At 39.7% G+C, this 26,039-nt stretch overlaps 1 long non-coding RNA gene across 2 annotated transcripts; it reads left to right on the top strand.

The window, feature by feature from the left end:
• The first annotated feature begins 10,805 nt into the window (after positions 1-10,805).
• LOC147913762 (uncharacterized) lies at positions 10,806-24,849 on the top strand. Of its 2 annotated transcripts, none has more exons than XR_015556392.1 (5): positions 10,806-12,177; positions 13,556-13,650; positions 17,574-17,645; positions 23,494-23,761; positions 24,064-24,849. It is a non-coding gene; the product is annotated as an uncharacterized LOC147913762 (long non-coding RNA). The 2 variants fall into 2 exon arrangements; XR_015556391.1 differs by having other exon boundaries at positions 13,511-13,650.
• Positions 24,850-26,039: the final 1,190 nt, after the last annotated feature.

The raw sequence follows: 26,039 nt of genomic DNA, 5'->3' as shown, positions 1-26,039 counted from the left end.
GTATTGCTGTATTTGGTTTGCCAATATTTTGTTGAGGATTTTTGCATCTATGTTCATCAGTGATATTGGCCTGTAATTTTCCTTCTTTGTATTGTCCTTGTCTGGCTTTGGTATCAGGGTGATGTTGGCCTCACAGAATATGTTAAGAAGTGTTCCATCTTCCTCAATTTTTTGGAATAGTTTAAGAATGATAGGTATTAAATCTGCTTTGAATGTTTGGTAAAATTCTCCAGAGAAGCCGTCTGGTCCTGGACTTTTATTTTTTGGGAGGTTTTTGATGACTGTTTCAATCTCTTTACTTGTAATTGGTCTATTCAGATTCTCTATTTCTTCTTGATTCAGTTTTGGGAGGTTGTATGAGTCTAAGAATTTATCCATTTCTTGTAGATTGTCAAATTTGTTGGCGTATAGTTTTTCATAGTATTCTTTTATAATCCTTTGTATTTCTGTGGTATCTGTTGTAATTTCTTCTCTTGCATTTATAATTTTATTTATTTGAGGCTTCTCTCTTTTTTTCTTAGTGAGTCTGGCTAAGGATTTGTCAATTTTGTTTATCTTCTCAAAGAATCAGCTCTTTGTTTCATTGATTGTTTCTACCATTTTTTTTGGTTTCAATTTCATTTATTTATGCTCTAATTTATATTATTTCCCTCCTTCTCCTGTCTTTGGGCTTTGTTCTTCTTTTTCTAATTCTGTTAGGTGTAGTTTAAGATTGCTTATTTGAGATTTTTCTTATTTGTTAAAGTGGGCCTGTATTGCTATGACTTTCCCTCTCAGGGCTGTTTTTGCTGCATCCCATATGAGTTGGTATGGTGTATTTTCATTTGTCACCAGATATTCTTTGATTTCTCCTTTAATTTCTTCAAAATCCATTTGTTGTTCAGTAGCATGTTGTTTAGTCTCTACATCTTTCTCACTTTCCCAGTTTTTTTCTTGTAGTTTATTTTTAGTTTCATAGCATTATGGTCAGAAAAGATGCTTTTTATGATTTCAGTCTTCTTAAATTTATAGAGGCTTGCCTTGTTTCCCAACATATGGTCTATCCTTGGGAATGCTCCATGTGCACTTGAGAAGAATGTGTATTCTGCTGATTTTGAATGGAGTGTTCTATATATATCTATTAAGTCCATCTGGTTTAGTTTTTCATTTAAGTCTACTATTTCCTTATTGACTTTCTGTCTGGATGATCTATCCATTGATGTAAGTGGGGTGTTAAGGTCCCCTACTATTATTGTGTTGTTGTTAATATCTCCCTTTAGGTTTGTTAATAGTTGCTTTGTGTACTTTGGTGCTCCTGTGTTGGGTGCATATATATTTATAAGTGTATGTCTTCTTGGTGGAGTGTCCCTTTTATCATTATATATTGCCCTTCTTTTTCTGTCTTTACCTATTTTATCTTGAAGTCATCTTTGTCTGATATAAGTATGGCAACAGCTGCTTTCTTTTGTTTGCCATTAGCTTGGAGTATCATCTTCCATCCTTTCACTCTGAGCCTGTGTTTGTCTTTAGAGCTGAGATGTGTTTCCTGGAGCAGTATATTGTTGGGTCTTGTTTTTTAATCCATCCGCCACTCTGTCTTTTAATTGGGGAATTAAATCCATTTACATTTAGAGTGATTATTGATATATAAGGGCTTAATTGTGCTATTTTATAGCTCATTTTCCAGTTCTGCATTTCATTTGTTTCTCATCCTGCATGTTTCGCACTACCAATTCAGTTTGATAGTTCTTTATGATGGTTTTCTTAGTTTTCTCTTTATTTATCATATTTGTCTCTGTTCTGATTATTTGTTTAGTGGTTACCAAGAGATTTGTATAAATAATCTAGTAGGTGAGATAGTCCATTTTCTGATAGCTTCTTATTTCCTTAGACTAAATCAATTCCATCCTTTTACTCTTCCCCTTCTAAGTTATTGTTGTCACAACTTATTCCATCTTGTGTTGTGAGTTTGTGGTTAAAGTGACAAGGTTATATTTATTTTTGGTGTTTTTCCTTCCCTTTATCTTTGGTGTATTTATAGTTAAGTGTTTGCTAACCTGTTCTGATAGAGAGCTGCAATTTTTCTGATTTTGTCTACCTATTTTTCTCCTTTCTCAAGGCTTTGTATCCCCTTTCTCTTTTTTTTCAGGTATGAGGGCCTTCTTGAGCATTTCTTGTAGTGAGGGTCTTGTTGCAATGAACTCCCTTAGCTTTTGTTTATCTGGGAAAGTTTTTATTTCTCCATCATGTCTGAAGGATATTTTTGCTGGATAGAGTATTCTTGGCTGTAAGTTTTTGTTTTTAAGAATTTCGAATATATCATTCCACTCTCTCCTAACCTGTAAAGTTTCTGCTGAGAAATCTGCTGAGAGCCTGATAGGAGTTCCTTTATACTTTTTTTTTTTTTGGTCTTGCTGTCTTTAATATTTTTTCTTTGTCATTGACTTTTGCCAGCTTTACTACTATATGCCTTGGAGAGGGTCTTTTTATGTTGATATAGTTAGCAGATCTATTGACTTCATTCACTTGTAATTCCAGCTCCTTCCCCAAATTTGGAAAGTTCTCAGCTACTATTTCTTTGAACAAGCTCTCTACTCCTTTTTCTCTCTTTTCTTCATCTGGAATACCTATAATCCTTATGTTGTATTTCCTAATTGAGTCAGATATTTCTCGGAAAGTTTCTTCATTTCTTTTTAGTCTTGGTTCTCTCTCCTTCTCCATCTGGAGCATTTATGCATTCCTATCCTCTAGGTTGCTAATTCTTTCCTCTGTATTGTCAGCTCTGTTCTTTAAAGATTCCAGATCTTGCTTTATCTCTTCCATTGTCTTTTTCATCTCCAACATTTCTGATTGGTTTTTCTTTACAGTTTCAATCTCTTTTGTGTAGAAGTTCCTGATTTCATTGAACTATCCGTATTTTCTTTTAACTCATTGAGTTTTTTTATGATAGCTATTTTGAATTCTCTGTCGTTTAGATTATAAATTTTGGTGCCTTCAGGATTGATTTCTGGATGCTTGTCATTTTCCTTCTGGTCTGGAGATTTAGTATATTTTTACATACTATTTGACGGTGGGGATTTATTTCTTCTCATAGTGATAAGATCTGGTCGCAGCTTCCACCTGCTGCCACAGGGTGGGAGTCAAGAGCTGTGTATTCTGAGCCTGCCACAATCCGTGGGTGCTCTGGCTGACGGGCTGTGCTGGAGCAGAGAGCGGGGGGAGGGGTGCTTTCTTTTGCCTGCCCAATCCCAGGGGCTTCTTGCTCTTCCCTTGCTATCTGCTCTCCTGGGGTGCTAGCTTGATGATGACACCCCTGCAACAGTTCAGTCACCTCCGTGTGGGAGGTTCCCACAGGCTGTGAGGGAACTTGGAGAGCAACGGTTTTCCTGCAGAGGGCCACCCCTCCCCCTGTCTCTCTGAGAGCTGCGTGGACCCAGAGTCGCTGCTGTTGGGGATGGAGAAGAGTTCTCCTTACCTGCTTCCACTTCCTCTGGAGGGTACAGCACCTCCACCTTCAGAGATATGGCTGCATGGGTCTCTCAGATGTCTTTTGTTTTGTATGCATGTCCTCTGTTGGTATATGAATATCCTTTTTGTTGTATCTTAGTGGGGAGAGTCTAAGGGGAGAGCTCATTCTGCCATGATGCTGACATCACTCAATGCCTATTGTTAAATGGAGAAATTGAAGCAGTGTCTCACAATTACATCTGGAACTCACAGGTAAAATCCTTCTGAGTCAGTCTTCAATCCTTCAGCAGGATTGTATCTTCTTTCTAGTGTTCTCTCTAGGCATATAATCATTTCAGCAAATTTTATTAAGCACCTATAGAGTCAAAGCCACTGTGGATTCAAAGATGAGAGCTCATTCCTGGTTGACAGAATATCTTTCTCAGACCTTCCTTTCTTTCTTCTCTAGTCAGAATTCACTTCTTCCTCCTCCATAATACAAAGCACATTGAATTACTATTATACCACCTACTTCAGTTTGTCTGGAATTAGAGCAAAGTTTGTGGTTAGTAACATCCTCAGTGTCACAATTTGAATTGATCTCATTGGCCTTCCCATCACTGCCATCCAGGTATAACTACCACCAGTAGGATCATAGAAGATAGAGTAGTAGGCCTGAAAGACACCGTAATGATAATTTATCAGCACAGACTTTGATTTTACCAGTATGGGAACTGAGATTCAGCAAGGCTAATTGACTCGCCCAAGATCACATATCATGGCAGAAGCAATGTCTTCTTTGAACATTAAGGATATTTTTATATGCATATTTATGCATACAAATATACTGGTGAAATTTGCCTCCAACAACAGATGTTCCCAGTGGTATACTACTAAAGGCCTAACAACTGGCTCTGATTGATAATGTTTGCCAATTTCCATGGTGTAAATACTCATGGCTGATTTAATCTACCAATGGTTTACAACTGGGTCACAAAATTTCTGAAAATTTAATAATTGGATCTCACAGATTGGTGTGAACCAGGTCTAACATTCTGCTGGATGTGCCCCTGAAATCATACATTTACTATTAAAGCATTAGATCATTTCCTCACTCATTCTAGCTATCCATTCAGAGACACTTTACCTTATTTTCTGATTAATATTTCCAGGGAGAAATAAATTATTCCTTATATGTCAGCTTCAGCCATCACTTTCTGTTTCTTTTAAGAATTTAATGACTTGTTAATATGTGTTTAAAACTACTTGGAGGGTCTGCCTTTTAAGAGAACTTGGGATAAATCCTTGAGTATCAGTTATCTATTGCTAAGTTACAAATAAGCCCAAAACTTATTGGCTTAAAACAACAACGCTTTATTTATTTCACAGTTTTTCTGGTCTAGGTTGGGCTCAGCTGATCCTGACTGGGTTTTCCCATGCATCTGAGGTCATTAATTGGGTTGATGAGGCTGGCTGGTCTTGGATGGCATCACCCATATGTCTGGTGATTGAGTGACTGTCAGCTGGGGCAATAAGGGGAACTATGTGTTTCTCATTATCCAGGAAGTCAGGTCTGACTTATTTATACGGCTTCAGTCTTTCAAGAGTACAAGACTGGAATGTGCAAGGTCTCTTAAGCCCTAGTCTCTGAACTGGCACATCATCACTTCCACAAGGCCATCCTCGGTTCAGAGAGTGGGGAAATAGACTCTATCTTTTGAAGGGAAAAGCAGCAAATACTGTGGCCATTCTGTCACAGTAGGAATTGCTAAGCTTAACTGATTTGTTTTTGAGTTTAGATTGTCATCTCTTTGTAGGACAGAGCTGAATGCACATGGTGTGATTGGCTGTCAGTCAGAAATTGATTGGAGTTTTCTTTCCCAATATCCAAAAGAAATTCATAACTTTTACTTATAACCCATCTCTACTTGAATGATCACTCATTAATATGCTCAATAGCTGATAATTTCCTTATCAATTTAAACCATATATTTTAACACTGTCTCTTTTCCACACACACAAGTTAGCTAAGGGTGGTGTGGGGGTGAGGGAACAAGAGGCAGTATGGCCTGCTTAACAACTGGAGACCAAAATAAGACATTAAGTAATCAAGTGATAAATTGTGTAACATCATCCAAATTCAGGAAAAGAAGCAGTCACTCGGGATTAGGTTAGTTGGAGAAGTTTGCTTCATGGAGAACTATCTTTTAAATCCACCTTATTGAGGTTTAATTTACATACAATAAAATGCACACATTTTAAATGTATGGTTTGATGACCTTTGACAAATGTACACTCTCATGTAACCGCCACCACAATCAAGACATAGAACATTTTTATCACCTCCCAAAATGATCCCGTGCCCCTATGGCTGTCCATCCTCCTCAACACTCAGGCCTATACGATCATAGAGATAAGTCCAAAACCAAAAGGCCTCTTTGAAAGAAAGATGAATGAATTAAAAAAGCTGAAAAAAGCAGATGTTCAGCATTTCACAAATAAACATTAACTATTTCTAGGCTTCTTATAAAGTGAGCAACTTTAGGTTGCTAAAACTAAAATATATATACATCTACGTAGATATATATACGTGTATATATATATATACACAATTGTGAGAACATTAGTGAAAAACTGCATCAAAAATTTCTGTCTTAGAAATCTTGGGAGAGGGGCCGGCCCCGTGGCTTAGCGGTTAAGTGCGCACGCTCCGCTGCTGGCAGCCGGGGTTTGGATCCCGGGACCGCACTGATGCACCGCTGCTGAGGCCGCGTCTCACATGCAGCGGCTAGAAGGATGTGCAGCTATGACAGACAACTATCTACTGGGGCTTTGGGGGGAAAATAAATAAATAAAATCTTTAAAAAAAAAAAAAAAAGAAATCTTGGGAGAATCTGTGGCAAAGAAGGTAGCTCAGTTATCATTTACCAACAACATGAGTTGAAATATTCAAGTAGATTAACTCGTAGAACAAATACGGCTAATAAACTGTTTTTCTCTGCAACCTGATTGATAGACCTGAATATCTAGATATTGGTAATATGGCAATTCATTTAGTTTATGTGCTATTTGAATATGATAGTAACATGACAGAAGAATTCTCTTTTCTTCAGCTTCATTGCTGCCAAACATGACTAACTCTAAACAACAGAAAGCTATGAAAAATTACATCGTCAGTGAATGTGGTTTGAAGTTTTGTGTAGGAATACAATTGGATGCATAGCTGCAATGACAGGAAAACATTTTGTAATAGTTACTTAAATTACAGACCTTGACCCAGAGTGTAAGTCACATACCACTTCTTTCTTTGAGAAAGTCTTTGTATAGAAAGCGGATCAACTGAACTAAACAGTGCGCTTAGTGACTTAGTGACGATTATAAATTATGTAAAGGCTAATGCAGAAAATTCGAGATTATTCTTTTTATTATGTGATAATATGGAAGACAATCATAGACAACTGTGATTACGTGCTGAGATGTGGTAGTTATCTAGGGGGAAAGTTCTACCAAGCGTATTTGAACATTTAACATTGCTGCAAGAAACCAGTTTGGCCCTTACTTTTTAAAGATATAAATTGGCCAGCTAGAGTTGTTCATTTGTTTGATATCTTCAGAATTCTTCCATGCAAGGCAGGAATGCACCATGTTTTTCAACGGCAGATAAAATTGAAGGGCAAAAGCAAAAGGTAGAAGCTTGGAAGAACAAGGTTTCTACAGGTTGTTATTACATGTTTTATAATATAACAGTTGTCAATGCAGTAGGTGATTATCTTGATGTTGCACATCTACAAAAAGTTATCATCAAACCATTATGAATTTAATAGAATGCTTTGAATTTTAGTTCCATTAAAAGAATGTCTAGATACAGCACATTCATAGATCTAGAATCCATTTATTTCATCAAAAGATGACTTAAATTTAATTATAAACTTACAGGATACATTGTTCTAACTGGCAACTATGGAAGAATTAAAAACAAATTTTGAAATTACAGCATCACTTGCTTCATTCTGGACAAAAGTTAAAAATGAATATCCTGGGCATGCTGAAATTATTTTAAAACCTCTTTTTCCATTTCCATCATCATGCCTGTGTAAACCTGGTTCTTTCTTATGAATGATATTTAAACAACACATAGAAGCGGTTTGGATATACATCATTCCCTGAAAGTAGCATTGTTGTCAATCCGACCTGGATTAGATATTTTAACAAGAAAGAAACAAGCTCATTTGCCACATTAAAAACTTTAAAATATTAATATGCATAGTGTTTATTCAAAGTATGCATATAATGGTCTAATCAAGAGAATTACTAATTCACTCATAATTTTCTTCAGTGACAATGGAAGAACAATAACACGTTAAGGGTTATAGAAATTCTCAATATTAATCTTAAATGTACATTTTCAACAAACAACAGTTTTTTAAATCATTCTTTTCTCTTTCCCTTTTATGTTTGTTCTAACTCTATTTATTGAAATTCATTGAATCAGATAATAAAAAATTTGAGCTTGTACTTTTTATGTTTTTTTTCTCTTTTCATTTCTACTAATTTAGTTTTATTGTAATTTATAAAGTGTTGGACCACAATGGCTTCAAGAACTGTCCCTTCATCATAGATGGTTTGACACTCCTGTTTCGTAGTTCATATACTTTCCAGACAATTATTCAGCTTTAGCTTGAAACCGTCTAGTAACTAGGAGTTCATTACCTTTCCAGGAAGCTAACTCCATTATTGGACAGTTCTGATTATTAGAAAGTGTTTCCTTACATTGAGTAGAAGTCAGTCTTCCTATGATTTGTAATCCTCAAATTTGATGCCGCCCCTGGAACTATACAAAATAAATGTACTCCATCTTACATATGACAGCTCTTTGGATATTTGAAAACATTTGTCATATCCCTTCTTATTTTTCTTTAAGTTCTACTTTTCTTATTATCCATATGACATGATTTCCAGAACCTCCCTGTCCTGGTTGCCCTCTTCTGGGCATATTCTTTTAATGATGTCCTTCTTAAAATATATTACCCAGAACTGAACTGAACATAATTATCTTGTTCTGGACCATATACTTCTGCTAATGGTGCCAATAATGCAATGTTTTTTAGTAGTTGTGTCACTCTGTTGATTCGTATTGAGTCATAATTTCTTAAGAGGGAATCAGAATATCAAAATAGTCGCCAAATTTAGCTGATTCCTTGTGTAAATACACTCTTCCACCCTTCTTGATTCCTTGTAGGGAGAAACAAAAAAGTTTATTTTCATTGCTAACCTCACTGGTTTTTAATTTTATCATTTAGATGTTAGCAACATGGCTGGTAATGTAGCCAAAGAAGATTTTAAGCAGGGATGATATAATTAGAAACTTCATTCTGGCTAAAGGGTGAGGGTAGAGGATGGACTGGAACAGGAGCAAGCTGAAATGTTGGGTGAACTGCTAAGTGATTGATGTAATTCAGATGACAAATGATAATGGCCTGGATTTGAAAAGCAGAAAAGAGGATGGAGAGAAGGGGATAGATTCCACAGATATGTAGGAAGTAAAATTAATAGGACGTGGTAACTAATTTGTATGGGAATAACAGAGAGTAATGAATGAGAGAGGGGGGAAAAAGCAGCTCTTGACATCCAGAAGCTGACCTGGTATCCACAGCTGAGCCATGTTATTTCCTGTTGGGCAGAAGAGCCTCACAGAATACCAACATCAGATCGATTATTCTGAGACCATAAGAACATGAGACAAAACAAGTCTGCTTCATAATTTTGTCTAAGCACAGACGTAAACAGGGTCACTATGCCATCCACAAAATACCACACACCCCCCGCTCTCAACTAAAATGAGTGACAGCTACTTCTTTACCAATTATAGCATTATCTTTGCTCTGGACGGTCTTCCTGTAGATAGATATATTGAGATCCCAATCATAAAATGCCTCTTCTTCCTGACAGCATCCAATCTAGAGCAAGAGCCCTGCTTCCTTAGACCCTCTCTCAAATGACTCAACCAAATCTCAAATCCTGTACAGCTTCTTTCTGTCAGTCTCTTCCTGAGTCCCATGGTTCCCTATGCTGTGCATTCTCTTTTACTGCAATGAGTAATAAACTTGTTCAACTAGAGGTGTGTTCCTAGTTGTCTCTGGCTGAAGGGTCTTGACATTGAGAATGATCCCAGGGTTTCTTGCTTGAACAGTCAGGTGTTGGTAGTACCAGTAATAGAAATAAAGAATACTAGGTGAAAGGAAGGAAATGTCTTCAATTTTTAACAGGTTATCTTTGAGATATGAGTAGGTTAAACTAAGTAGAGCTATCCAGGAGGCAATTGGATGGATATATGGTTCTGGAGCTTAAAAGAGATGTCTGTGCTAAATCTATCTATCTCTCGTCTCTACCCACACATAAATATACTCAGAAATATATATCTGAGAGCCATTTTTTATATAATAATTGAAGCTGTGGGATTAGCTAAGATCACCTGAGAGGAAATAGAATGAGAATAGACAAGGGTTGGGGACAGAACCCCCAGGAACACCTATATTTATGAGGTGAGCAGAAAATGAGAAACTCAGAAAAGAGTCTCAGAAGGAGCTGTCTTTGAGGAAAGAAGAGAATCAGAAGTAGAAAAAGACCAGAAGTTAGAGAAGGAGAGAATTTCAAGGAGGATGAGATTAGCAGTTTTATATGCTGCTAAGAAGTCAAGTAAGATAAGGAGGCCTCCACACTGTTTGACATATCCCCATCATTTTTTGAGTACCTCTTTACTCTCTGGCAATGTGAGATGTTTCAGGCTCCTCTTATACTTCCCTGCTCGAGCCCTGGAATCAGCCATTTCTCTAAGGACTCTTGTTTCCTTTGAGTGGAAAATGGTATTTAGAAACCAAGGTCTGGTGTACTACTCCTTTTAAGAGGCTTGTCTGTGAAGGGCTCTGGCTATGTGGTGGTCATACAGGTGAATGGAAGGATGGAGAGGGGAAACTTGGCTTAGGTAAAGATGAAGAAAGCAGAAGTCCGGTGATCAGACCTGAAGCTTAAGGTCAGAAGCAGGATAAAGATGGTTTGACCTTGAGTCCCTGAGTGGCACATAGAACTCCAAAGGTCTCCCTAAGGTTAGCATTCATTTTAGGAATCTGGGTGGAGCTCTGCCTTGCAATAGGCATTAAGTGGTCTCAGCAGGAGAGAGAGGCCATGTACCAAGGCTGGGTGCCAAGCAAAGCCTGAAACCACCTGTGAAATGTCTGGGTTATCTACCTGTGCCAAGCATTTTATCCTGGTGGGTGGGCTTTAAGTGTTGCAATTGTAACCCTCTACTTATTAAAGTAATAATTATGTTTATTGACTTTAATATTCTTTATTATAAAGAAAAGAATTGGATATTTGGTGTGAACATCTCTGGTTTTGTTGACCCAGCATTCCAACCCTCTTTCTTCTGGAAAATGCCCATTTTCCTACCACAAACATCTTGTAGGGAGTCCCAACTCCTGGCTATAGTTAATTGCACTGGAGGTGAGTAACCACATCAAGTAGGGCTGATGGAAATACAGTGTTTTGTTCCTGAGTGAGCAGATGAGCTAAACGAGGCCAATGAAAGGCCTTCCTCAGGGTTTGAAAAACTGGAGCTGGGCAAAGAGGCTCACTCCCTCTCTAGGACAAATGGAGAGGTGGAACATTTGATTCATTTGTGGCATAATTCCTAGGGAAAAAAACCAGCGCAAGAGAAACAGAAATAAGAGATGAAAGGAAAAGACTCCAGGCGGTGTTTGAATCTCTGATTCCTTGTCGGTGAGGCCCAGGTGTGCCGTTGCCATCTCAGAACTATATGAGCCTTCCAACACAGATCCCTTTTTGCCTAAGCTAGTTCGACTTGGTTTTCAGTCACTTTCACCAAAAGAGAGAGACCTCACTCATACTATGACTTCAAATAAGTCTAGTTTTAATTTACATTGTCAAAAGCTGACTTCATTTATCTTGTCAAAAGTTAACTTCATTTTGATAAGCATCTCAAACATCCCACCCAAAATAGTAAGAAATAAAGTGACCATAAATAGTTGTTGCATTTTTCCTAACAAAAGCCAATTGTTCAAAATGATTTTTTTTTTTTGTTTATGCCTATTAGACCATCCATCCAGGCAGTGTCCCAAGGAGCTCTTTCTTATTAACAACCTTAGTTTAAATTGTACTTCTATCCCTCACCTCTCCCGTCACACTGTTGCACTGAGTGTATATTATCTTGTCACTTTATTAAATAGTTCCTTTCCTAAAGCAACAAGAAATCATTTGCAAGAGAAAGTATGTATACGTTCTTATCTTTTTTCCCTTTAGTTACAACTTCCCAAGTGCCTACTCAGGCTTATACCTTCTCTAACCAAGAGTTATTTTAACAGGCTTTACTGTCTCGATTAACTCTTTTAGCTTTTCTAGTCCTTAAGGCTGGGTAGAAACCCTAATCCTTGTGTTTACCCAGACATTTGCTAAGTTCAAGGACAGCTATCCAAGCTGGCTAATGGCTTTGTTCTTTGAAAAGAATCTGGGTTTGGTTCAATGAGTATAATCATTCAATGCATTCATGCAGTATTAATCATTGCATTTGATAGTTTTTCTTTGCCTACCCCTCTTTACAGAATCAGCCTCAAATTTTTTCTGGGGATTTACCCTTTCCGCACCCTCAGTCTATGACATCTCAGTGGCATTCTGATCCCTACGTCAAGAATGGATCCAAGACCCAGGCCCAAGACAACCTACACATGTGTTGCTGAGGTGGGTACATGACCTAAACCAGAGCAATCTGATGACATTTCAAGACTTTTATGAATGCCACTAGCAGATATGTTTTCCCTCTCCACTGGATATGAACTTAAGGGGCTGTGAGGATGGCATTCCTGCAGCCATCTTATGACCATGAGGAATTGTCTGTCTGAGAATGGAGCCAACCCAAAAGACATGGAGCTGAGAGATGGAGAAAGAGAAACGAGATCTTAATTACTTGAACCAAATATTAACTTTTTGCTTAATGGAGCTTTCATTATTTACAACTAAGAGAGTCTTAATTGATGTAATAATGATCATGTAAAATTCACTTGAATAAGAGGAAAAATTGGATAAATATATATATATATATGAGTTTTTTTAGAGCAAGATCTGCAAACAAATGAAAACTCAGAATCTATTGGCCATGTCAGCTTGTCCTATATGCCTGCCAAAATTAATTGTCTAGAAAAGAGAGTAGAGCATAAGGAACTAGGCTCTGAGTATTCTAAAAAATCCAATCAATTGCTTGGGATATCCCAAGTCTGAGAGGTTTAAGCAGTCCCTTAACAATGCATTACAATGAGAACAGTTATTCTGTGTAGTGAATATGAGACACCAGAAAACATAGTTTTCAGAGGGAAAGATTCATGGGCTCATAGACTTTTTGATTTGGAGGAGTTAAGATCACCTACTACTTAGTAATGCAGGGAAATGGACTTGTGCCATTTTAAACAATGTAAATCGAAATTCATGTTTTAGGTTAATCCTTAAATAACTGAAAATTTAAATATATGAAACAGTGGTTTTCCAATCCCTTCTACTAACTAAGGCTCTACAATACAGGGAATTTTACCATGGCTGGACCTTCTTAGGTCTTGAGGAACACAGAATATTGACAAACAACCCCTATCTTTTTTTCTCTATCCCATAACTCATATAGTGGGACAAATCTTCTATTTTTCAAAGTGATCTTTGAGGAATGTCATACATTTTGATTCAAATTATTTGGGAGGAAGCATGTGAAGTAGAAAAATGGAAGACATTTAGAGTTAGCAGATTTTCATTTGGATCCTAGCCCTGTCCATACTGTGTGAGCTTACCAGATGTAAGCCGCAAGAGGGCACGGCCCAGATCTGTCTTAATTCACTAATGTACACCCAGTGCCAAGCACAGTGTCTGAGACATATAATAGGTGCTCAATAGATTTTTGTTAAATAGATTAATTTATGGATTTTGCATGAGTCCTATAACCTTTCTATGTTAATTCAGCTAACTGGTACACCAACCACCAAAACCTCAGTGCCTGGACACAATAAAGGTTTATTTCTCACTCCTGTTGCAGTCTAACTCAGGTCAGTGAATGGGGAAAAACATCTCTACTCCACAGAGTCATTCAGGGACCCAGGCTCCTGCCAAGTGGTGGCTTCATCATCCCTTAGGGCCTTGGACTGCTCTACTGGATCCTGTGCATCTAAATAGCAGGTAAAGGAAAAGAGGGAACGTGAAAAACAAAGGATTGTATGCTAGATTTTAGTGGCCAGCCCTGAGCGGGCTTCTGCCACATTCCATTGGTGGGAACTCTATTGGCCCACCCCTCCAACTGCAAGATAGCTGGGAAGTGTGGCATGCCCTCGAAGTAGAGGAGAAACTCAGATGTTGGTGAGAATTCGCTTCTTCTTCTTTACTCTCTGAGCCCCAATTTCTTCTTCTGAAAAGAAGAATTAATAATTGCTATTTGCCAGCACTTTATGAGGATTTAATTAGGCAATAAATGTGGAAGTACTTGGTAAAGTGCTAATCAAATGCTGGTTATGAGTATTCCTGGGTAATTTGGTCCTTTTACCTCTGCATTTCATCTGTGAAATATGTAGGCTGAAATGCCCTCTAAGAACCCTTTCTAGCTCTAAAATGCTTTGATTCTGTGTTTCTTTTCAACCTTCAGTAAGTGCCTTTCTGACTTTGTATTGGGGTCTAGGATAAATCCTTTAGGGGCCTACACATGATTCTACAAACCAGTGCTCCTGTCCTCAAACCCTCTTTCATTGCGTAATATTGCCCATGTGTTTTTTTGAGACAGAATCTGACTCTATGTTATCCATTTAAATTCTGTTCATTCCAACTATGGGTAAAAGATAATTTTTGCCTTCTGATTGCATTTTTGCCTTCTGATTGTTCCAGCCTGCTAGATTTCTTATTTCAGAGGAAAACTCTGAGGGACGAGAACCTAAGAAAGCATTTGACAGATTTGAAATATTAAAAACAAACATGATTACTTTAATCCTGCCTTGAAAGACTCTACATAATAGAAGTTTGGTTCAATTTCTCTCCTTTGTTTGCGGTTTCTTTAGTCTCTTGCCCCAGTGTCCCAGCTTTTTTCTCCAGCTAAATTCCCTTTGCAGTCCATTGACAACTGTTTTGCACAATTGCTAGAGGAGGTCAGCAGGGGGAGGTCTGAATTCTCCTATGTTAAAGGCAGATGAGGGGCTGATACATGTTGATGCTGAGGGGTATTCTGGCTTCTAGGTAATTCACATAAAGCAGAGGAACCGGTCTACCCATTGCAAATCCGATGTCATTCTGTGCTTAAAACACTTTAATGTGTGTATTGTACATTTAAAAAAAACTTTGATATATATTATAAAAGAATACAATGCACGGATCTTCAGTATGCTTTGAGGAGTTTTGATAATTGGATGTGCCTCTGAAACCACCACCCCAAAGAAAACATCGCTATCACCTCAGAAAGCTCCCTTGCTCCCCTTTTCCAGTCATGACACCCCCTCCCTGGCCCCCTACACCCAGAGGCAGCCACTTTCTGATTTTTATCACCATAGATTAGTTTTGCCTGTTTTTGGATTTCATACAAATATAATCACACGGTATAGACGTTTTTGAATCTGGCTATTTTTACTCAACATAATCTTTTTGAGAGTATTCTGTGTTGTTGTGTGTTCATTGCTTTCAACTGAGTATGAATATACTGCAATTTATTTATCCATTCTCTTGTTCATGGACATTTGGATTGTTTCCAGATTTAGGCTATTTTAAGGCTGCAGTGAATATTCGTGTTAAGTCTTTGGGGAACATAAGTTTTCACTTCTCTTGGGTAAATACGTAAGAGTGGAATTGTCAAGTAATAGAGGCTTTAACAGTCTAAAGACCCATTTAGGATGAAGACTCAAATCCTGCATGGCCTGATCACTTCTCTGGAGTCGTCCTGCATACTCCCCCCTCCTCCTCACTCTCTGACTACAGCCCCTCTGTTTATGCTCTTCCCTCTGCTGGAAATACACTTCCTTCCCTCTCGTCCAGCGTATCCTTTAAATCCAGACTCCAGCAACAGCTGCCTACCTTCCCCATTAAAGTAAATCCCTTATCATAGGTGGTCACAGCTCTGTGTTCTTGATGCCGCGTCTCTTACTGAGACTGCGGTTTTACATTTATGGGCATGATTATTTGTTTAATGTTTGCTTCTCAGTCAGCAGCAAACTCTGTGAGGGTGGGTTATCTCTCTGTTTTACTCACACAGTGCCTAGCCTAGTTTCTGGCACATACGAAGCCTTCAATACGTCATTGTCGGGTGAATGAATGATACCCACCACGGATTCAGTTCTCCACTTTGGTAAACCTCCTTTGGTCATCCAGAGAAGAAACCCTCTGCCCTCATCATGGATTTCTCCATGGCCTGGACTCCACTGCAGGGAACAAGACCAAGCAATTAGTTATGTTTAGGCTACCTCGCTTCCAAGAAAGAGAAAAGCTTGAATTTCAATCTTAATAGCTTTTGTCCTAAGCAGACCCTTATATAAACAAAGTTCCTGCTAAAGGAGCTTCTGATCCAAATAAGACAGCAAACAAGGCAGTGAGCAAATATTCCACCTTGAACTAGACCAAAGGGGACCTGCTCCTGGATTTCTTGGTTTCCCTTAGTTTTTCTTCTTGAGCACCATGTATTGGGGAAATTCTCAAGATGGCACTGATTTTCTTCAAAAGCAGAATTTTTTCTTAGTAAAGAGTCAGAGAATGGAGTTGTTCCAGAAATTAGAGGATAAAGTGCTATGCAATGAAATTGCTTCCATATTGAAAAGCACCTCCGTGAGGCATGTTTACCATTTGACTGGCCAGAACTGAGGTGCTAATGGGCTAGGGAGGCTCATTTACTCAGTGTGCTGTTATTGTGAGCAAGGCTATTCAGGGATGTGCTTAGTTACACATCTTCCCTCCCCCCTAAGAAGCCCAATATGTACAGTAATGAAGATGCTTAATGTAATCTTACATACCTCTCCATGATTCCATATTACTCATAAGGATTTCCTTCTTAGGTTGACTTCTTGTCTGCCTGGAGTGATAACAATGAGCAGAAGAGTGTGTGGATACTCTTTCCTCTTTAAGTCTTTTGCTTTTGCAAAAAGAATGCAAAATGTGATCCTGAGAAGATGAGTGTAGTATGGAAAGAACTATAGGTGTTCAAGAAAACAGCGTTAATTTTATCACCACCAGAATACTTTTATTGCCACCAGGAAATGAAATCATTTTAGGAATCAGCAAACCTCTACACAAGGAATAGAATATGCTCTCCTGTTTTTAAATAAGGATGGGTGATTCTTCACTTGAAGAGGATTTGAGGCAGTCAAAGGTGATAATATGCATTAGAAAGTATGCCAGAATATTTATCAAGAAACTTAAAAGTGTTCATACCCTTTTATCTAGTAATTCTGCTCGTAAATATCTGTCCTGAAGAATTAATCATAGATATAGAAAAGGGTCTATATACAAAGAAGGGCATTGCTGCATTATTGATAACAGGGAGAAACTGGAAACGATCTAAGTGTTTAACAAAAAGAGAATGGCTAAATAAATTCTGGGACCTGCTTATCATGAAATATTATGATATTAAATAATGTCTCAAAGACTATTTAATAACTTAGGAAAATTCTCCTAGTGAAAGAAGTACCTAAAATAGGGCCTGAAATATTGTAGACATTCAGTAAATATTTGTTCAATCAATACATGAATGGGTTAATTTTATAACCAGAAAAAAATGATTTAAAATCTGCCAGAAAAATTAGGGTTAACATTTTAAACAACTAACATAGGTAGGGTTAACTCTTCTGGAAAGGCATGTTTTAGGGAGAAAGAAAATGAAAGCAATTCTCCCCTACTCCCCAAAAACCAACAAAAAACTTGATCTTGCCTTTAGGCCAATGGAAAGACCTCTCTTCCAGGATACTTTAGATGGAAACAGAGTTCACGTGCAAATTTAGTGCTTTCCTCTAAAATGAGTCTATTAATTTAATAGTTCTTGGGCACTGTTTGTGTGTGCTAAAAATTTTGCTGAGATGTTGGTTTGAGGGACTCTTCTCTTCTAATTTAAAAGAGTTTTGTCCTTTCGCTGTTTTTGTTAGGTGAAGAGTTGGAAACATTTCTACCTCATTAAGCAACTTCAATTCCAGAAACCCAGCTGGAGCGCCTGCCATGTAAGCCTCTTCCTCCTCTTGCCCTCTAGAGTTAAGACTGGCAGCTGTGGGCATTCTTGAAAATGTTTGCCTTGTACATTTGAGCCCATTTTTAAAAACTGGATCATTGCCAATCTGTTCTCTAGCTTCTGATATTTAAATAGGAGATTCAACTGAACCAGATATAGAAGAGAGAGAGAGAGAATGTGTGGGTAGGGGGACAGCGGGGAAAGGCACAGAAAGAAAACCAACAAAGATATATGGGTTGGAAGCCATACTCTGAGCCAAGGGCTGCACTTGTTAAGTGGAAATTAGGGTCCACCTACAACAGGAATGTTTTAAAACTAAGACCAGGACAGATCCATCAAGGTCCAAGGTCACTCCTAGGGATACATGGGTTCTGGAGCAAATTACACTGTGCTCCACTGTGTGGGAAGACCCAACTTTGGGAGGTGGAGGGATGTGTTATAATTTTGGAAACACTTTTTAAGAAAAGAATACAATTTTAGGATAAAAATACTAAAACAAGAAGACACAATAGTGCGTAAGAAACATGTAAATACATCCACTAAACCCCACTACGTGTATCCCTAACCCAGCTTCCCTTTAGCCAGATCCCATGATGTCCAAAGCTCTCTGACATGAGGGAGATTGTGATGGAAGGAAAGTCAGAGAGCAAAGACAGAGGTCTTAACTGATTGTGGTTAAAATTTCTTAATTTTGCAAATTTAACAAAAACACGTGCTCTTGTACACATTGTTAGGACTCCTCCTAGCACCTTTACAAGTTAGGGGCCTTGAAACTCAAGCTTCATTATCTTTGAGATAAATCCCCCTCTGACCATGGCCCACCCCTAGCGGTTTTCTGCAGATTAAATCAGACTAAAGTTAAAGGCAGCCAATGGGGTGATAGAAGGCAGAAATTATAGAAAGGTCACAGTGAGACTCATCACAAACATTCCTATTCATCTTGTGAATATTGAGCTCTCAGGCTGGGAGATGACGAAGAACATTTTAGGTCTTCTGGAAGATACATAAGGGAGTCTTGGAGCTGAAGATCAGGCCTCCAGATATAAGCATTAGCACAAATTGGGAAGCAAGGCTGCTTCAACCTAGTGGAGAGGAGGAAGTGACTTAGGAGAGCAGAGGAGTTACTTGGAGGTGAGAGAGCCGGAAGACAGTGCCTTGTCCAGGTACCTTAGTTGGGATCTGCAAGAAATGTTCTTGACTGGGCACCTGTTGCCAGCTTTGCAGTTCCGTCCAGGCTGGCAAAGGGGAACTCGTACCAAGTTTCTCAGTGGAGAGGGCTACACATATGAAACAAAAAAACAAGGTTGACTTTTGGGTGGTCTCATGAACCTTAAGTCCTGGGGGGAACCGCGGGATTGGGAGTGAGTGGTTGATGAAGGGATGGTGGAGGACATGCTTGCAACCCGAGGAATCAAGCTTATCAATGCATATTTTATAAGAACACATGGAAACAAAAGGATCAAATTAAATATATTAGGAGAGCTGCCTAGGGGAGAGGGTTAGGAGTAAGAATGAGGATTCAAAGAGAACACATTACTCACTCACTCAGTGAGTGAGCAAGAGAGGGGCCACAAAAACAATCAAACAAAACCCTCCAACAGCAATGGGAGAACATCAATTTTTTGTGAAATGGCGAGATTCCCAGTAGTAACGTTGGGTGGGATCTGCATAGAGCAGTTTCAGACTCTCAGTGGTCCCAAGGTTGTGGGGCTTTAGGAAACAAGTGCTGTCCACGTATGAGAACGGAAGGGATATTTTTAAAAACTGCTTCGTAGTTTTGGGGGAAAGAATGATACACGCTTTTGTTTTTTTTAAAAAAAATGCAAATACAGATTAATAAATGAATTTAATCCATGTAAGGTACCTAGAAGAATGTGTGACACATAGTAAGCCCTCAATAAGGGTACAAAAATAACCTGAAATTCCACCACCCAGAGATAACCACAATTAAGATTTTGGTAAATGTCTTTTCTAGGAAATATATCAATTTACTTATTCAGTTGTACATAAATGAGATCAAACTCTACGTGACGTTCTGAAATCTGCTTTTTTCTCATAACATCATACTGTAAAAATCATTTCATGGCTAGGAATATAGACCATCCTCACTCTTTCTGAAGTCTAGGCTGTATTCCATCGTATAGATGTACTATAATTTACTTAACCTGCTCCCAACCGATAGACAGTGAAGCTGCTTCCGACTTTTCATTATATATTTAACATTGCTGGAGCATCCACATGTACTCACCATTTTGTACTTGTTTTAATGTCCCTTTAGGGTAAGCTCCTAGAAGTGGAATTGTGGGGTCAAAGGGTATGCGTATTTGACATTTTGATACTGCCAAACTGCCCTACAGAAAAGGTTTTGGTGTCTGTGCCGCCACCAATGGTATATAAGTATTCTGTTATCTCTCGACAAAACTGGGTGTAATTCTTTTCCATCTCTGCAAACTGGCTGGCTGAAAAATAGCTTATTGTTGATTATATTTGCTTTTTCGTTTTTAGTGTAATGGTTAATTTTAAGTATCAACTTGGCTATGCTATGGTTCCCCCGTTTTTGGTCAAACACCAGTCTAGATGCTGCTATGAAGGTATTTTTTAGATGAGATTAACATTTAAAATCAGTAGGTTTTGAGTAAAGCAAATTACTTTCCATAATGTGCGTGGGCCTCATCCAATCAGTTGAAGGCCTTAAGAGAAAAGACTGAGATCAGCTTTTCCCTGTGTTTCCAGCCTGCTGGCCTGTCCTGCATGTTTTGGACTTGCCTGTCCCCACAATGGCGTGAGCCAGTTCCTTACAATTAAGCTCAATTTCTCTATATACACACATCTTACTCATTTTGTTTCTTGGGAGAACCCTGACTAATACAATTCATGAGCTTGCCCAGCTCAAATGTTTATTGGCCATTTGTATTTCTTTTCTTTTCTTCTCTTCTCTTTTTTCTTTCTTTCTTTCTGAAAATTATCTCCTTGCCCTGTGCCTGGGTCTTTAGCCCCTCTGCTCATGCCTGACATGAGGCAATGTGACCTGGGGACCCCCAAAGTGAGGGGCTCTGGCTGATTTTCTGACTGGGGACTTGTACTACAAGTGAGATTGTGCAAATAAATAGATTGAATAAGTAAAGCCAAGTAATTGAGAATGCTCCTAGAGAATTTACTGTAAAAACCAGTTCCTCCTTCATTTATCAGTTAATAGCTGAATGCAGAATTTCCTGTTTCTTTTTCTTCCCCTTCATAGTGGTTGATGTCATCACAGCCACCTAGAAGAACAATTTTCTACAGTGATGGAGGTCCTGTGATGTCATTGGGATTACAAAAGCTGGCAAGGAAATTTGCTATCAGCACTTATTATCAGAAATTACAAAGGAAATTGAGTTTTCTGGGAAAGGAGCTGTTCAGTGAAACTAAAAAATTTTCTTAATTTATTATACAAAGAAAGTCTGTCCTCTATCTGCCAGGGAGAGAATGCCCTACAACTTCAAGGTACCAAATAAACAGGGATGGTGTAAGATACAGATAGTCCTACTTTGGCAGGCTAAGTATCTGTGCCAAGATGGTAACTATCTCCATCCTGACTAGGCTGGTGGCTGGACTGTTTTTTAAGCAACGAAACTTGCCCCGAGGAAGCTTTGAAATTTCCTATTTTCTGTATGTTAGATCAGATCTCCTAAGCAGGGTTTACGTCCTCCCCCCATTAGAATGGGAGCGGGATGTATTAGTTTTCTGTGGCTGCTGTAACAAATTACCACAAGCTGGGAGGCTTAAAACAATAGAAATTCATTCCCTCACAGTTCTGGAGGCCAGAAGTCCAAAATCAAGACATCAGGAGGGTGGGGTTGGAAATCACGTCTGAACTCCACTGAGTAGGGAGGGGCGGTTGCTGCAGTAAGAGCAATGCTGTTACCAGGAGGAGGGAACACACGTAGTGGGGCAGCCCAGGCACCGGATGAAGAGCGCAGGGGGAAGGATGCGGGTTCAGTGAGACATGCTCAGTTATGACGTAGCCAGTGAGATACCCCGGTGGTGATGGCCTCTGTCCATTAAGTTTGGTGGCAGGTTTAACTTCACTTTTAACTTCAGCAGGAATGCTCAGTGGAGTGTGGGGCAGGAGGACTGTTGAAGGGAGTTGAAGAATGAATGGCAGTTGAGGAAAGCTGAGATGAGGGTGGTCAGAAGCCAAAGAGAATGAGGGTCTGTTTGGGCACACTCTCTGCACTGAGGACAGTGTTGCTCATGCAGCCTTTCAGGGCCCAAGGCAACGGCCTAAAGCAGTAGTTCTCAAAGGCTGGTACCCAGACCAGCAGCATCAGACACCTGGGAACTTACTAGAAAAGCAAATTTGGGGAACCCATCCAAGATATACTGAATCACGAACTCGAGGGTGGAGCCCTAAAATCTGTGTTTAACTGGCCCTCCAAGTGATTCTGTTACAGACTAAAGTCTGAGAGCTACAGCTCTGGGAGACTGGATGGACAAGCTTTGACAGAGCCGGTGGTGCCATCTATCTGCGGGAGGCGTGGGTGCGTTTTGTGAACATGCTTACTGCAGCTGGCCTTGTTGGAAGCAGGGAGTCTGGTTTTGGGTGGGGATGGGGGTATTGGGCCCAAGGGTATGAATTTCTGTAAAGCAAGCAAACGAGAAAAAGGACTGGTTCCTTCCGAGGGCAAGATCCCTGCTTCTCGTGTATGAAATACTCCTGTTTTGAGCTTTCAAGCAGATCAGCAATTTGGCATCTTTCCACTCCTCTGAGCAACACCAGAGTAAGTGGCTCTCTTGAAGGACGGGGCTGGTGTTCGGCTGAAGCTGTCACAAGGTGGCATTTCTCACAATTTGCAGAGCCCCTGGGAGATGTTAACCAGAAGCCTGGTTTGCTCTTTGACTTCAGTCTTTATGGTTTAAAACCTTTCTAAAATGGATCTTTCTGCCACTTTAGAGACTAGAATAATATCCAAAGTAACAGAGTTGTGAAATAATAATAATAATCTTTACAAAGCAGAGTGGGTTTAAGATGAGCTCTCTAATAGTATCACTCTTACTTGCATTCTGATTTACTTCCTTGAGAAGAAGAGATTGAGATGGACAGAGTTCCTGCTGACTCCTGGGATTTGCATGTGACCCCCAACGTACATCACCCATGGCACACTCTGTTATGTGTGTCTGTGTCTGATTACTCCTTAATAGCTGTACGTGAAAGTCATATGTCCAGGGGGCAGGCCACAGGAAGTATGGCACAATGTAAACTCCATGAGGGCTGGGCTGGTTAGTTCACAGTTTTATCTCTAAAACCTAGAATTATAACAGCACCCAATAAATATGTTGAATGAATGAAAGAACATGGAATTGTCATTGAATTCTGGATCATTCTGGAATGTATAGGTCTCAGGGTCGCCATTCTGAGCATTAATTCTCACCATCTGGGACCACAAATATAGCATATGTAGGCAGGACTGGCTACGTAATTTGTGGGGGCCAGTTCAAAATGAAAATGCAGGGCCCTTGTTCAAAAATTATTAAGAACTTCAAGACAGTGACAGCAGAGCATTAAACCAAGTGCAGGGCCCTTCTGAGGGTGGGGCCCCATGCTCCTGCACAAGTCCATGAAGTTGGACCTACAGGGAAGAGATGGGATGAAATCTTACTAATCCTGGTAACTTCTGGAAACAGCTTTTAAAAATTTTGTACAGAAATCTTTGAAATTACCTTTATATATAATTATTTTCTTCTTTTCCTGAAAGAGAAGGGCAATATCAAAAGGAAAAGTATCTGTGATAAGATTGTATTATCCCAATTCTTCTCTGCCACCTTGGAATGCATCCAGTCTTTGCCATGTTTCTCTACAGTGCCTCCCACTGGAGACATCAGAGTATATTTCCCCATCCGCTGATGCTGGACTTGGCTTCTGACTCATTTTGGCCAATGGAATGTCAGTGGACATGACATGAGCAGAGACTATAGACGTGCTCCTGTGGTTTGCCTTGGCATCTTGTGCTTCTCTCCTCTACTACAAGAAAAACTGTCCTGGGGAGCTGCTGGTCCAAGGAAAATGAGAAAAATGTGGAGTAGACCTGAACCCAATCTTCCTGTGAGGAAGAAAAAGAAATGCTTTTGGTAAGCCACTGAGATTTTGGAGTCATTTGTTACACAGCATTCACATAGCAGAAAATCGACAAATAAGGTATCCTTCAGGTGGATCCTAGCAAACAGGTATTTCTTTAAATTTTGGGGATGCTAAGAATGACAAAGGAGAGGCTAGAGAAGGGATCAAAGTTAATGTTGAGCATTGGCGTGCAATTCTGATGCTCAAATCAAGCCAGCAAGTAGTAAACTCAGCAGGTACTAAACAAAGTACTAACCACTGCTAAGCTGGATATCATGAATGAGGTCTTATTCTAGTTGTCTTTGTTTTTTAGAGATTGCAAGTACCGCATAGTATCTCCCAGAAGAAGCAGCACGAGGAAGAGGCCTCATTTATGGGAATGCTCATCCCATGTGTTGGCAAAGGTGGACACAGCAGTACTGGCTCATCAACGCTGGCAGCAGGTGGATCGTCACAATATTTAACAGCCAGTACGGAAAGGCTCTGACCACTCCCCATCTTCGGAGCAGATGAACTGTGGTCAGCCCTTCAGGGAGGGGGAGGCACCTCTCTTCCAAGAATTCCAGTAAAAATCCCAAGCCTATCCATTGAGCCAGGGTTGTTGAGTTGGACTAACCCAGAATATATGATCCAAGAGTGAAGAAGGGAAGTTCGCAGTGGCAGGCAGAATAATGCTCCTGGCCCCCTGCAAAGGGGTCTATGTCCTAATCCTGAGAAACTATGAATGGGTTACATGGCAAAGAGGAATTAAGGTTGCCAATCAGCTGACCTTAAACTAGAAGATTATCCAGGTAAACCCAGTATAATCACCAGAGTCTTTAAGTGGAAGAAGGAGGCAGAAGAGGGACAACCAGAGAGACGATAGCATAAGAAAGACATGGCCTGATGTTCCCAGCTTTGAAGATGAAGGAATGAGGCTATGAGCGAAGGAATGGGCAGTGTCTAGAGACTGGAAAAGGCAGAGAAACAGATTCTCTCTGAGGGCCTCCAGGAGGCACACAGCCCTGCCAACACCTTGATTTTACTCAGTGAGACATATTTTGGACTTCTGACCTCCAGAACTGAAAGATAATAAATGTGTGTTGTTTTAAGCCACTCAGTTTATGGTAATCTGTAACAGCAACGATGGAAACCAATACAGTCCCCAACAGGAAACTAGGGTGCTCTTACCAAATGCTGGGCAGGCAAACAAGTAGAGCAGCACAGATGTGTACTAAAGGTTGGATCTCTGGTTCTGTGGCTCCCTGGATATTTTCCCAGGGGAGACAGAATATACTTTACAAAGTGTCGTCGATAGTAGTGTGCACCTGTTCCACAAAGCCAAAGCTCAGAGCACTTGCGAGCAAGAGCAGAAAAGCCTGAGTGTTGCCTCTGAAGGCACTCCACGCAGACTTGAAACCTAGTTCCTTCACTCACCAGCTGGGTAACCCCAGGCAAGTTACTTAACTTTTCTGTCCCTCAGTAAGAAGAGGATGCTAAATATCTATTGGATGGAGCTTCTATGAGGATTAATGACATTAATACATATACCTAAGAATCATTGCTGGCATATGGTTGAGGCTCAATAAATGTCAATGGTTGCTCTTATGACTAATGCTACTAGGCAGTATGTGTAGTGGTTGGTAACCCTGGGCTGGAGCCAGACTATTTGGGGTCAAAGCCGGCTCTGTCACTTAGACTTCTGTGCTTGGGCAAGTTATTCAACATCTATGAGGCCCAGTTTTTTCATGCGTAAAATGGGGATATTAAAGGTACCTACCTCACAGAGTTGTGATGGGGGATTAGTCAATTAATACAGGTAAAATCCTAGAACAATGCCTGACACGTCCAATATGCGTAATCTGTCACCATCATCATTAGTAGTAGTGTGAGGTCCCCGTCACTCAGGATGATAAATCACCAAACAGCCACCACCGTGAGTTCAGGGGCATCTTTGTAATCATGAGGACTCTTTAGGTTAGGAAGAACCTCGGTTCCCAGACTGTGGGAGTCCCAGGGAGCAACACCATCTTTCCTCTTCTCGGGAAATCAAATCACGGTAGCACCTGAGTGAGATGAATATATAATATGTGAAAAGAAAGGAAAGTGGAAAAATTAGTTATCAGAAACACACTGTAAGGAAAGACTCCTAAAAGGGAGACAGAGAGAGCCCATCTGCTTCTCCTTTTTCTTTACACCGCGATTATGCACCTTTGTACTTGCCTGTGGCTTTTGACGCGGTAATTACGAACATGAGGTTAAGGAACTTTGCCATTTTCCTATTCAGGGCAGTCCTCTCAACAGTACCAA

Source organism: Ceratotherium simum, chromosome 25, assembly GCF_057802395.1.
Source record: "Ceratotherium simum simum isolate JZ-2026a chromosome 25, ASM5780239v1, whole genome shotgun sequence".
NCBI lineage: Eukaryota > Metazoa > Chordata > Mammalia > Perissodactyla > Rhinocerotidae > Ceratotherium > Ceratotherium simum.
This window is presented reverse-complemented; position numbering and strand designations above follow the sequence as displayed.